Source organism: Denticeps clupeoides, chromosome 2 (genome assembly GCF_900700375.1).
Source record: "Denticeps clupeoides chromosome 2, fDenClu1.1, whole genome shotgun sequence".
In the NCBI taxonomy this organism is placed as follows: Eukaryota; Metazoa; Chordata; class Actinopteri; order Clupeiformes; family Denticipitidae; genus Denticeps; species Denticeps clupeoides.
The window spans coordinates 25,454,394-25,469,420 of record NC_041708.1 but is presented as its reverse complement, the minus strand read 5'-3'; the positions used below and the strand labels follow the sequence as shown (position 1 = coordinate 25,469,420).

General features: G+C 43.3%; 1 protein-coding gene across 2 annotated transcripts in view; it reads right to left on the bottom strand.

The window, feature by feature from the left end:
* The window catches only part of LOC114778931 (cadherin-12-like), a 114,474-nt gene extending 105,710 nt beyond the window's left edge, over positions 1-8,764 (bottom strand). For both annotated transcript variants that reach the window (XM_028967181.1, XM_028967182.1), the window contains exon 1: positions 8,243-8,764. The gene's annotated coding sequence lies outside the window, so the exon portion shown is untranslated. The remainder of the gene's footprint in view (positions 1-8,242) is intronic.
* Positions 8,765-15,027: the final 6,263 nt, after the last annotated feature.

Here is a 15,027-nt window from a genome sequence, read left to right as displayed (position 1 = left end):
CTAGTGGTGAATTTATATGCATGTTATCATGAGAACAAAATTCTGTTCTAGTTTTTGTCCATAATCTATACATATAATTGTTGTGACTTTTATGTTAAAATAAACTAGCAAATGACGTAGAAAACTATTGTAATTCGCTTGAGGCTTGGACCTTGTTGAATTAATTGTTCATTGAAGGTCAGGATTCTCTACGACGGCAAATGTGTGTTGCCTGGTTTGCCCTATATAACGTGATTTTGACCATACCTGAACATGATTAATGAGTTGGACAAAGTTGGAACAACAGTGGTTTAGTCGCACAACTTAAATGGTGTGTTCATGTACTTTAACGAAAGTTAACAACATATTGTGCTTAGGTAACCTTAGGTAACATTTTTAAATCTCTTCCTAAAACCCATTTGTTCTCATGATGAGTTATGATTTTTTTTAGGTGTATACAAATGACTGTTTTTATTTATTTTATGTCTATTTTTTTCATGTCTCATTTCTGTTCTATAAGTGTTTTATGCTTTGTGTGAGCAAGTTATATATACATACATACATACATACATACATATATACACATACATACATACATACATACATACACACACACACACACCCACCCACACACACCCACCCACACACACACACACACACACACACACACACACACACACACACACACACACACACACACACACACATATATATATATATATATATATATATATATATATATATATATATATATATATATATATATATATATATATATATATATATATATATATATATATATATATATATATATATATATTTCTTTTTTTTCTTCTGTACAGCATTATGGTTCAGTGTACTTGCATAAAGTGCTCTATAAATAAGTCGGAACTGATCCGGTTTTCTCTTGGGTTTTAACAAAGTGCTTATGCTTCACATTAAAGCAAATTAGCCTGGGCAAGGATGGTTAAAATAACAAAAAAAAAGTTAATTCTGGTTCCTCATACGAGATGATATACAAATTACCTTCTTTTTGGATAGTTTATTATACTAATTATACTAATTATACTAATTACAAGGCAAAGGAGAGGGACAAATAATAACAAAGATTTTAGTTATTTCTGACCTTTTCAATGCCAGTGAAGTATTTTCTCCCACATATCTATGTAATAGACCCTAATGTATTATTATCATTATGGACGAGGAATTGTGCAGGTTACCATTTGACTGAGTTACAGAACAAAGAAAAAACTATGATGCACACAGTATGCTTTAAAAATACACACAGCAGTGCTGTATCATTATCCATCAGCACAAACTTGATTCTAGGATTTCTTAAATATTGTACACAATATGCAATTTGGCTGAGGTGTAGATTCTATAAGCACACCATGCCAGCTCACAGACAGACTCATTTTTAGCTGCCGTCACACATCCCACCCATATTCCAGGGGGAGGGGGGTCAGGGCCGGTAAACTAATAGTCATTCACCTGCTTGACAGAAAATCTTTCCCGTGCTGCCTACGGAACTGTCGACCCACTGTTTAAGGTTATGGAGCCCGGCTGGAGATCATTGCTTCTGGAAATTTCTCTGTCCCTCGACACGGGGCTGCACGTCCTGCTGGCTGGGCCTTGAGATGCATCAGGGACCGCTGGAGTCGTGAGGTAATGATATCTGTCTGTTTTAAAAAGCCTTTGGCCATCCACTGTGCTTTCTTGAGGGGGAATAAAACCTTCATCTCTCCCTCATATATTGTCTTTCTTGTTTGAGGCTGAGTGAATTAGTGCAAATCTGTGTCTGTCTGTCTCTGTGTGTTTTTATATACGAGTAAGCCACCAGTGCTATGGAGAGTTGTGCAGCATTGGTGGTTTATTGGACACCCCTGGCAGTGAATCCCACATTGCGGCACAATTTGGTCTCCTGCCTCATAATATCAGGCCTGATCCACTAGCAGACGCTAGCAGACACTAGCGTTTATCAAGCAATACATTGCACATTTTTTTTAATATTCCCTTTTTTCACGTTCTTTATTGCGCTGTCTAATAAATTTTTTAGGTAAATATACCTAAATAGATTTTTTTTTATTACATATGCATGGATATTTTATTGATGATCTGCATGGAATGCTGGGTCTGAGAAATGTATCTGTGTTATTTGTTAAAAAAAAAAAACACCTCACGTGACCCCTTATGTTCTCGCCCCATGCATACATTCCTGTATATAAGGCATCCCTGGCATTTTATACTGTTCTATTCCTTGGCCCAAACTCATCAATGGTCCTGTGACCATGTGAGCCTGGATTCTGGTTCTAAATAAAATAAAAAAAAAAAAAAAACATTCTAGCTCAATTATTTTCAAACATGGCTCTTCCGGACGGTTTCTGTGGCACATTAGTGCTCCAAGCTTTCTTTGGTGCGGGTTTGATCCTTCTCTAATTCAAAGCATCAGCAACCTTCTGAGTAAACACACTCTGATGAAACAGGCTGCCATGTGTGGCCTGTGTGTGTTCCACAGCTTCTAGTGTACGGCTGAGCAAGTCACACCTCCCTCCTGATTGGACTGCTTTGTTAAAACAGGGCTGTCCGAGCTATATAGCACTCTGATAAAGTGAGTAAATGTCAGTGGCGAGAGCCTCTGTCTCTTTGTGTGTTTGTGAGAGAGAGTGAAAGAGGGAGGATATTTGACTAATGGAATTGTACCAGAGCTGGATACCTATTAACTGGGTTGGCTGGCACTGAACTCGGCACTGCAGGACAACACGATGCAACAGAGTAGAACGTTGGGAACGGGAGGCTCATTTCAGCATGTGCCGGGGATGAAAGGGCACAGTGTGTGTGACTATGTGTGTGTGTATGTGTGTGTGTGTATATCTGAGGGAGAGGATCTGCGACTGTAGAAGAGCTGTCATTGCTGTGATGATGTCATCTAGTATACATAATCTGCGATTTGCACTGTGTGTGTGTACATGGAGCATCATTTTAATCTGGCTTCAAGCTGTTTTTTTTTCTCATTTGTGTCTGTGGAAAGCCACATGAATATCTCCATACCACCATGAGTGTATGTATGATTGACTATAATCTGTGGCCTGCACTCCCCTGTACAACAACAACCCCCCCCCCACCAAACAACATCAATACACACAAATTAATGATGTTCACATTTTAAGATTGTTGAATGATACTGATCCCATACCCATACACTATAATATTTAGCGAGGCAAAATGCATAGATTGACACAATTTTTTATGCAAATGTTTCTTCATTCAGTTTCCTGTTATTGAAACTTCACACACATACACTCTTGCTTGCTTTTTTCTATTCCCATATCCCCAACCATGTAAGGGGCACATACACTATTCATCCTCTTTTAAATCATAAAACACACATTGACAACCAACACACACACACACAAATACATTTATATGCAAAAGTCTTGAGCCACCCCTTTTTTTAAAAATCAGATGTTCTAAAGGATGCGAAACCTTGGGGAAAGTACACATGTGAATTTACTGAAAATCAGAGGGGCCAGGTCAGATGAAGCAGTGTTGGGTTATACGTATACATTATACGTAATATGTTTTGTCAATACGCATGCGGGGGTTAGAAAAGGCGCAACAACAATGAGTGTCTACACTGATCAATAAAACACAGTGGAGGTTCTGTGGCTTTTTGGGGGCCACCATCTCGTGGTGTTGGGGTTTCTGGTCAAATCTAATGGAATTACGAAGGCTGAAAAAAAATAGGATTAGTACATTTCCCGGTACTCTGTTTGCCTTGTTTTCTTTTTCCTGATTGCCTTGTTTGTTTCCATATGTTTTCTTATTATACATGCATCCTAGTCATATCCTGTCCTTATTCGGCCATTTGTCTTTTATCTTTGTTTCATGTACAGTGTCTGTGTCCCTGTGGCCCATTTTATTTTTTTGTTAAATGCCTGCATTTGTGAGTTTTGCATTTGTGTCCTCTCCCTGTCCCACATTCCTGACAGTTACATATATTCTACTATAATTTATTCTACTATATATCTTTTTTCTTGTTTTTATTTGGACATTCAGAGGTAACACACATAACTACCTTTATGCCTCTATGCCTACTCTTAATAACAGATAACACTTTTTATGATTAATTACTTCACTACACTAAATAACTTATTGTCCCTGTTCCCTTTCTCAAGATAATTAAAAACATCATTGCAAAATAAATCTACTGATATAGTTATAGACTATGAATGAAAGTTGACACCACATTCAGACATTTTGAGTTACAAAGGTTGAGCAGAAAAGGATAAGTGCTGTATTGTCAACTTTATCTTTGTAAGATATAAACAACACACACATCTATATTGTTATACACACACAGACCCTCCCCACTCCTTTGTGACAGCTCTTAATCATTACTCACACATCACCATGCCTTCAATCAAAAACCACCATGGACACACCGTTACAGCCATTAGACCGTCTCTTACACACGGACACACACATACACACACAGACACTGAGTTGAGTTATTTTGCCATTGTGGACGGTGGCCGACTTGAGGGGAAACAGATCAATATAAACTGAGCAGAGCAGCGGCCATCATTCAGAGAGAAACAGGTGCAATATCTCCCCTGATGAAGCTCCATCCATCACCGGCAGACTTTAATTCCACGTGCCCGAGACCCTCTGCCGCGGCGGGTGGAAGGGGGGCGGAGGAGTGACTGAGCGATAATAAGCCTGAAGACGTGTGTTTCTGTGTGCGTGCCTGCGCGAGAGCAGGCAGCAGGAAGAAGTATGGGGAAAGCAACGGCCCAAATGACGTCATTTAATGACGGTCCCTGAGGCTTTTGATGCTCAGGAACGTTCTGGCGGCTATTAAGATCGACCGTTGAAGTTTCTGCTGAAGTCAGCACCGCGTTTATCAAACTTTAATGAGGACGAGCGTCGCGTATTAAAGAAACCTTCTGATGATTGGGGCAATAATGTGAAGCTCATGGGAATCCTTTAAGTCTCAGGATTGTGCGGCGTCTCGCGCAGATCCCTTCCCTTGCACTAAGAACAGCGACAAGGACACACTCGTTCACTCTCTACATGCTGCAAACGCAATTAAAATTTATAACGCATATACAATAGACTATTTCACGTCTTCCACCATACTGTTTACATACACTATGGGTGTTTCCAGAAAAGCACTTATGGTACATTGCATCTAACACACCTAGTAGTCAGAAGAAAGCAATGAGCATTGCCAGATACTTGATTGCTTCAGCTTCACATTATCCAAAATGGTTCTTAAGCACACAGAGAGCTGTCTGATTAATTTGAAATAACCATAGTTGACAAGCATTTTAGCTCAAATTTTCTATTACCTTTTTGAAAATAGCCTATTATGTTAATGCTATAAATTGTGCTAAATATAGACATGCAGCACACTATTTTAATCTCACTACAGACGCAGACATACGCAGATTGTGCACGCATGCTGACCCTGAGCTCATTTGTGACAGTGTGTGTGTGTGTGTGTGTGTGTGTGTGTGTGTGTGTGTGTGTGTGTTTGTGTGTGCGAGGGTGAGAGGACACTAGATTGTTGTGGCCCAAGGTGTTGAGAGTCAAGAGCCTCCAATGATCACCGGAATTGATCGCTTTGGGCCCCTGGGGACCCAGATGGACATGTCAGAAGGCCCTGTCTGATTTTCGGGACATCCGTGTGAGTTATGCACCCAAGACCGCCCTCCTCCATAATGATAATGGATTCCGCTGTCACAGAAATGTGTGCCTGTCTGTAGCGCCCCCTCCGTCTACATCTCTTCCTAAATCGGCCTGTTTCTCTGATGGAGGGTTCAGCAGCAGGAAGGGTGGGGGCGAGTAGGGATAGGGTGGCTGTGTGGGTTGTTGACATTGCATTAGTGAGGTTTTGGATGCGATATCACAGCTCAGCCCTCAGACTCTGTGTGTGTGTGTGTGTGTGTGTGTGTGTGTGTGTGTGTGTAGGCAGTGAAGGGGAGGCAGGTGAACGCTCCCATCATACACTCAGAGCGCTGCATTACCGCATAAATCCAGCAGAACAGTCAGCTTCGACACTATGGTGCTAAAATTCAGCTGGAGCTTGTGTGTCTGTGTGTGTGTGAGAGAGAGAAAGAGGGAGATGGAGTTTTGAGTGTGATGAGTACTTGTGTTGGCCCCGAAGTGCTCCCTTGTGAAGTGTGGATTTGTGAAGTGTGTACTTGTGAAAAGTTCATGTGTTGGGGTCTCAACAGGCAAGAGATCCCTCAAAACCAACACAGCTGGAAAGCAGACCACATGCACACACGCACAAACCTCCAGCTGTGAGAATCCTTTCCTCTTCAGTATGTAATAGAATTATGGAGCCTCAGGTGTGGAAATGAATCAAATACCGTGTTCTCCCTTAAAGACGGACACACACACACACACACACACAGGGAATGCACAGTGATTGCGGAGTGATGCTGAGACGCCTCTAAATGAGGGTAGAGGGGGCGTCTGCAGCATCCTCAGACAGAGAGACCAAATCAGCACGGGGGTCTTTGATCTCAAATCTTCGTCTCTGATCTCTCACTGTTGCACTTTATTGCCTCCTGTCTTTTTTTTTTTTTTAAATGTGTGTTTGAGAGACAGAAAGAGAGAGAGAGAGAGAGAGAGAGAGAGAGAGAGAGAGAGAGTATGCGTGTTCGGGTTCGGGTTCAGTTGATATTAAATTTGCTCCTGGAAAAAGAAAGTCTTGTACTGCAAGTCATGTACTGCAAGACACATATTTCAGCACTGTAGGGAACAGCACATTATCAAAGGTTTCTTGTTTGAAGTGTGTGTGGATCTAATCTGTCAATCTGCTTTTCTGCATTTATGGACCCAGAGAGACGGGCAGATCAACTTTTAGAAAATGAATTTCGCTGGCCGAGTTCTAAAGTTCAACTCTCTGGGCACTGAATAATCTGTGTAAGGGGCTTACGGTGTGTGTGTGTGTGTGCAAGTGTGTGTGAAATCTCCAGCATCTGTCTATGCAGGGTCAGCTGTGCCCTCCCAGGTTCCCCTGACACCGGAATCGGATCCAATGTTCTATGCATCAGAACCCATTTTAATGGGTTTATCCATTATTAAAGTGTTTGAACAGGTTTAGACTGTTTTAATCTCATGCAATTAGAGAAAAAAGACTTTTCTTACATGTAAACATGCAAAAAAAAAAAAAAACTGTATAAAAGAGAACATGCCATGCGCATATAATTAGAGAAAAGATTTAAAGTAAAAATATATTTTGATCCTTAAATAGCAAAAAACATCTAACAAAACTACAAAAAAAAAAATAATCACCATCAGTATAAAGGCAATACAGTGAACAAAAATGGGACAGCGGTGACCTAACGGGTAAGGAAGCGGCCCCGTAATCAGATGATTGTGAACCGCCAAGGTGCCACTGAGGTGCCACTGAGCACAGCACCGTCCCCACACTCTGCTCCCAGGGCGCCTTTCATGGCTGACCACTGCTCACCAAGGGTGATGGTTAAAAGCAGAGGACAAATTTCGTTGGGTCATCGTGTGCTGCGCTGCAGCGCATCACAACGACAATCACTTCACTTTCACATTAAATACCAAAGGAAGAAGAGTATAAAGAGAACTACAAAGCTATTTTTAAATACTTATTTACCGTGGTGAACTTTGCACCAGTCTCAATTGTTTTTTTCCCTTTCTAGCTGTCGTGTCCCCCTGCATATTACTCTACTTTTCTGCGCCTCAGCTCATACCCCCAGTCCGACTGCTACCGAGGTGACCCCGCCGATGTTCTGTCTGCTGCAGCCGGATGAGTGCCGGTGCCCGATCATCTGAATGAAAGCGTGCCTCCTCCCCCCGACTTGGCTCCAGAGCAGGTGAGGGCAGGTCGCGGCATCCTCAACGCGGCTACGGAAGCGGCGTGCGAGCTCCGGCCTGAACTCTCCGGAATAAAGTGCGTGCGGAGGAGAGAGAGGACCTACTTTGGTTAATCAGCGCATGAGCCCTCGCTGCGTTTAATCACCACCGACACTCTCAACGCGCCCCTTCTGCCAGGGCGGGGAATAAAGATTTGAGCCGCTGACAGGTCAGAGATTTCGCTCTCCGCTCGGGTGGCTAAAAGGCTTTAAAACGCACACACCCACACACACACACACACACACACACACGCTAAAGTGTCCGGAGGAGTTGGCCGCATCCTCTCGTGAAGTCTACATCAGCCAAGGAGGGAAGAGGAAGAGTGGAGGAGAGGAAAGGAGGTCTAGGGTGAAGCTCTTACCTGGAGTGGGTCTTTCTCGGCCAGCCGGGGTTAAAACCAGTTTAATCCAAACGGAGCTTCTCTCCTCCTCCTCCTCCTCCTCCTGGCTGTTTCTCTTGACTCGTCCGGCAGTCTCTACTCTTCCACCGGTTCCCGGCTCCGCCACGTCGCTCTTTCCCTGCTTCCAGAGCGCAGACTGGGGCACGTGCCAAGGCGGCGGGAAGAAGTGCGGGAGTGATGCTGTTTCAGAATGAAGAGGAGGGGAGAGAGGCAGCGCATCAAGAAGAGAGTGAGAGAGAGAGAGAGAGAGAGAGAGAGAGAGAGAGTCTGTGTGTGTGTGTGTCAAAGTCGGTGAGTGTGAGAGGAGTGTGCGGGAGAAAACGAGTGAGGAAGTGAGAGACAGAAAGAGAGAGGGAGGGAGGGATGAGTTGAGAGAGGAGGGGGGCTGTCCGCGCTGACTGGCTCTCTTGTGAGCGGGGCTGGTCGTCCGCGACGACGGTGATTGGCGACGCAACCACGGCGGAGTCCCGAAAACGAAGGGGATCTTCATCAGATTAGAGCGAAGGACCTCTCTTCCTTCCCCTCCTCCACTTCTTCTCTTCCCCCAGCTCTGGTCACCACAGGGATTTCTAATCACTACGACATGGAAGCGAGTGACGCGCTCTCCTCCACACTAATGATCACAGACACACACGAAAGGGAAGTGTGTTCGTGTTTGTTTGTGAGTTGTGGAACCAAAGAAGTCTCAGTTTTAGAGAAGTACAGAGGAGATTATGTATGGACACACACACACACACACACACACACACACACCATCTTTCGAAATCAGAGACAGACCCAGGCTCCCATTTAAATATTTTAAAGCCTGAGCCAATCTTCACAAGCGTTAGGGTCCTTGTTACCCGTGACCCACTTTTTGGGAAATCTTTCACAAGGTCCCACCGGGGAAATGAGTAAGGAGTGAGACCGTCATTCTGCGGTGACACTGTGTTTGAAAGGTTAGTGAGCGGTGATGGCCTTTCAGATATGAGTCTCTATCAAACCGTAGATGGGCGACAAAGTCTTCAAAAAGATCTCCCCCTAGTTGTCATGGTGACGGTGGACCTAACTTGTTTTGTGTTGTGATGACTAAACGGCTTTTCATGAGATTTGTCCATAATTTCCTTAATCGTCAGTAACTTGTGCTTTCAAATTGTATATTCTAGTCATATGGTGCAGATGGACCTGTAATTAGAAGGTTGCCGGTTCTGATCCCAAACTGACAAGTTCCACTGAGGTCCCATTTTTCTTTTTTACACTCTCATGGAAACACCTTTTTTCATATTTACAATTCACATGATATACATCAAAAAGTCACATGCCATTGTCTGTATTAATGAGTTTTATAGCTCAGCAAAATTCAATCAGGTCATCTGATGGTCTTGAATCCATATTTTCTGAAATCATGGACCATCACCTCTCACAAATAATAGCTTGTATCAAACACATACATCATCTTCTATTTGAAATGGCTTGAGCAATAGGAATAAATTTACCACTATCTTGAAGGTTTTTACCATCCCTTCCAATGATTCCTGGACTTATTTATAGTGAAAGGACAAAACGCTGTCATACAACATCACTAAACATTTAGCAATTATGTTTCACTCACCATTTAGAAAAGATCGTGTTTTCTTTTGGGAAAATGTGTCATGGAGTGACACTAATGTTAAGAGGTTGGCAAGGTCTTCCGGGAACGTCATTTTCCATTGACCTGCAGTGATACTTCACAAAAACAAGAAGGCCCAAATGATAACAATGGAGATTTCTGTCTCCTTTAAAAGAGTCAATTATAGAATTTTCCCTCCACTTTACTAAGAAACGAGACAAATGGAAAGCCACCTCCCTGCACCCTCCACCATGGAGCATATACACATTTTACACATTATGCACTTCTCTGTCACCGGAATGAGAAGAATGCTGCATTACGTATGGAAGTAAAAATAACCCAACGTTTCTCTTCCACCGGGGGAAAATGAATATGGCGCCGTGATTGACAGTGAGAGGATGGGGAGATGTGCTCCGTCTGCATTTTTGGTAATTTGAAACATTGCACCTCAACCCCCCACTCCCACCCCACTACACAAAAATGCATGCTTCTCTGATTAAAATTGATGTAAAGCACCCAGACGACACCAGTTTGACTTCACAGTGTCTAACTTAATGGCCGTAATTGATTTACTGTGTGTGTGTGTGTGTGTGTGTGTGTGTGTGTGTGTGTGGCAAGGTCTCTCTGGATGATTAGCCAAATGTTAGGCCTTTGTCCAGACTGTGACACTCACACACACACACACTTCCCCAACACTCACCCTTACACTTGGGTACAGATGGTCCATTCTAACCCTTAGGGAGTTAGACACACCCAGGCACACACGGACTGACAGACATTTTAATGAGAGTTTATGCAGACAGACAGACACACACTGGCCATTAGCGGGAACTCTATGGGGAATTTGTGTGTGCGTGTGTGTCTGCTGTGGATTTAAATGAACAGTCTGGTCAAATTTATAGTGCCACAGCTGCTTAGACTCCTGTTAAATGCACCTAATAAGAAAATATGAATATTACATTTATAAAAAAAACTTTCTCCCACTTTATTTATTCTCATGTCTCTCTTTATTGTTTTGCATGCACCATCTGCGAACCATGGCAGCACCGCATGTGCAGAGGGAAGCTCGTGAATCATGACCCTCGGCGCCCCCGCACACCATGCGCAAGTGCGTGTGCACTTCCCAGCGACTTCCAACCCCCCTGTAATCACACGTTAAAAAGGGTAAACATGAAAACAGCACTTTACTAGGTCACACACACACACACACACACGTGCCTGCTCGAAGAAGAAGTGATGTGTGGTACACGACAAGCACAGGCAGAAAAAAGTAAGCGTTCTTACCAGCTGGGATTAATGTCTCAGGCAAATATGGAGTTTTGATTGCTGTCTATTAACATGTCAGACTGTTCTAGAACAGTAAATAATAGGATTGGCCACAAGTTGGTGTGGAGCGTCTTGGACCACATCTCCAAGGTCGTGGGTTCAAATCTGTGTGTGTGTGTGTCTGTGTGTAAAGTTTGCATACTCTACCCAGGATCTCAAGTATCCTCTGTCAGCACAAAGGCATGGATACTCGATGGACTGGCAAATCTAAATTGGCCATCATTTTATGTGTGTGCCCAGCTTTTTCCTGACTATTTACCCACTTACCCTTACTAAAGCGCCCATTGTCTCTGGATAGGGCTCCATCAGCCATGACCCTGATATAGCTTAATCTGTATGGAAAGCGAATGATCTGCTTCTAATGCTGCATGATACCTTCAGAGAGCTTGTGGAGTCCAAGCCTCAACATTTTTTGGTGGCAAGAAAAGGACATGGGGATAAGAAGATGGCTTTAATACTTATTGCAATGTTTTGTGCAATTCCGCTTAATTCTTCCTCACATTAATCCCTGGCTGTATTTTTGCAAATGCTTGAGTGCTTAATCTGGAGTGTGCAGGAATCTTTTGGTATCAAACTCTAAGCGCCCTGCGGTCGATGAGTAACATTTCCATGAAGCAGCAGTGAAAACGCCACCACGGCCCTTGTCTAGATCAGGGAATGTGTGGTTGTGTTTGGCTGTTTGGGGCCGATAGCATCGGGGTTGGCATTTTCTCGCCCATTCATCTCTCCGTCCCTCCTCGTCCAGCGTGTCAAATGCTGCACTTCACCTTTTCTCCGCATTGAGCCAATCTGCTGATTAGCGCCACGGTGTGAAACGGCTAGAGCAACGGGAAACTCGGGGCAGGTTTAAAGTGAAAGTGAAGTGAAGCATTGCAGCACAGCACACGGTGACACAACATAATGTGTCCTCTGCTTTTAACCATTACCCTGGGTGAGAAGTGCGCAGCCATGACAGGTGCCCGGGGAGTAGTGTGTGGGGACGTTGCTTTTGCTCAGGGGAACCTCAGTAGCACCTTGACGGCTCGGGATTCGAACCGGAATGCTTCTGATTATGGGGCCGCATCCTTAACCGCCAGGCCACCACTGCCCCAAAACTTGGAGATGGAAAAGCCTCGAAGCCTGGACTTGCTGGGTGTAAAGCAGATGTGATAACTGCTACATTATTTACCTATTTACACTATTAAAGCATCTGAATACTGATCACGGTTTTCTGCTTTTGTTATGAGTAATGGGAACCAGTGGCAGATCATGTAATACAATTTTAACCAATGATCCCAGGTCCATGGCAATTTGTGTTTGTCTTGCGTGAAGGTTTTTTGTCAAGCTGCAACATCCCTCGAACAAGAGGCATGAAAAGCCAGCAAATGGCTTGAGGTGTTACGACGAGACAAACAAGTCAGGAAGATCAAAGGACATGTCCTGATTGGTCTGTGGGAACTGTTTGGGAGTCAAATGTGTAAAAGAATATTCTCTTGGCAGCTCTTGGCTCTCTTCCTCCTCCATCGAGAGCTGGGGGGTTCTTCCCCCAGTTTCTGAGTCTTGCTTGCTCTCTCGGTTTCTTCTGGACTTTTCCTCTATCCCTTTGTCCTTTCTTATATTTTGGGTTTTTCTGTAACTTTGGTACCTTTTTTACATACAATATTTACATGTAAATGCTAAAGTAATCTACTGGTGTTAATAAATTAGAAACTCTTATAACCTCTATTGTGCTATGCATCTTTCAGGTAACATCAGATTGGGTGTTTTTAATATCGTGCGTGCCTTCTTTCTTTACACCAGTTATGTTTCCACACAATTCCCAGCAAATAAGATGTGTTATGTACATGTGCTCGTCTTCTGGTTTGTATATGAGATCCAGTAAAAGAAAACTACTTACCAGTGTACCAGAAGTTGAATGTTTTCTGGAATGTGTGTACTGAATGTAGTATACCATATTTGTGTGTGTGTGTGTCACAGGCCCAGGGCACTGATTGAAAGCACCTATGAGGTCTGCAGGTAAACAGCTCCCGAGCTCCTGTTGTTTTTCTCGTTGTCTCTTGCTGTGAGCTGCAGATGATTGTATTGTGTGTATCGGTGTGTGTGTGTATTCGTGTGTGGAAGTGTGTTTGTGTGTGTGTGTGTGTGTGTGTGTGTGTGTGTGGGGGGGGGTGGATACGCTGCCCCAGGGTCCCTGAGCAGTTTGTGTGTGTGAGAGGCCAGCGAGGACCCAGGTGTATGTGCATCATTAGCCGGAGATCCTGGCTGAAAGCCGCAGCACTTCCTCCAGACCACAGCCCTTTCCGCAACAGCACCATCCAAACCACCCCCCCTCCACACACACACACACACCCACACACACACACGTCCTCTGTCTTCGCTGTGTGTGTGTTTTCCTCTGGTTGTCGGAGTTTGTGTGTGTGTGAGTTTCGGCAGCGACTTATTTACATTTACAGCATTTATCAGACACCCTTATCCAGAGCGACTTACAATCAGTTACAGGGACAGTCCCCCTGGAGCAACTTGGGGTTAAGTGTCTTGCTCAGGGACACAATGGTAGTAAGTGGGATTTGAACCCGGGTCTTTTGGTTCATAGGTGAGTGTGTTACCCACTAGGCACCTACCACCCTTATCTTTACCATCATGCAATATCACAAATAACTATATATAATAATAACGCACAATGTTCTATTTTAATCACCCTCCCCGACTGTGAACTTGCGGTGTGACGCTGCCCAGCATTAAATCACACTGCAGCAAAAACACCTCCATCACTTCAGAAACCTGCCTTTCTTCATCCACGTCAGCCGTTCTGTGTCCATTATTTGTTGACTTTCAACACACGTCACACCTTCCACAACATGATTTGCTGCCGACAAGGACACATGGGGAGGTGTGAGAACCACTGCTCGGGACTTAACCCTCATATTTCATTCTGCTTTGATTGTCAACCTCTTCCTAAAGCAAAATGATATTATAATAATATTTAACAGTGGCTAAAATCCTCTTCAGTTTATATATTATTTTAACAATATGATATATTGTACCCATTTCATTTATAAAAGGATGGTAGTAGCCCTGTGGGTAACACACTCGCCTATGAACCAGAAGACCCGGGTTCGAATCCCACTTACTACCATTGTGTCCCTGAGCAAGACACTTAACCTTAAGTTGCTCCAGGGAGACTGTCCCTGTAACTACTGATTGTAAGTCGCTCTGGATAAGGGCGTCTGATAAATGCTGTAAATGTAAAAGTTTTTGACGACAATAGAAAATTTGATAAAATTGTGTATAGATTTAAGAATTCTGTATATAGAAAATAGATGCAATTGAGACATAACCAAACATGAAAATTGTTGTAGCCTTGTAGTTTTTGTAGTCCTGCTTACAGCAACATGTTTTTTTTCCACGAGGGATACGTTATTGAGGCTGTTTCCTGATCATATTTCACATCCACAGCCTTAACTGCTCACACAAGGTATAGCATGTGTTTGGGCAAAATTCTGGGAGTAGTTTTTTCTGCTTGTGCTGTGGCTTGGATTCAGATACAACAACAGATTTGCATGAGTCAGAAATCAGGTAAATGAGAGATGTACCAGGGATTCGTCCACAGAGTGGACCAAGGCATCATGTTGACAATTGTTGGATTTCATTGTAAGGCCGTTTGTCATGGTGTGTTCTTTAGCATCTTGCTGAAGAGTGAAATATCATGCACTTAGAGTGAACTATAGTGGCAACTGCTTCAAACAGTTTAGCAAACCTGGACATTCAAGAATAATATCTACAAACACACTGGTACCAAGCCTTATTTTTTACTGGTGTGCTGTGTGAGCTGTAAACACAAGGTTCTCTGGTC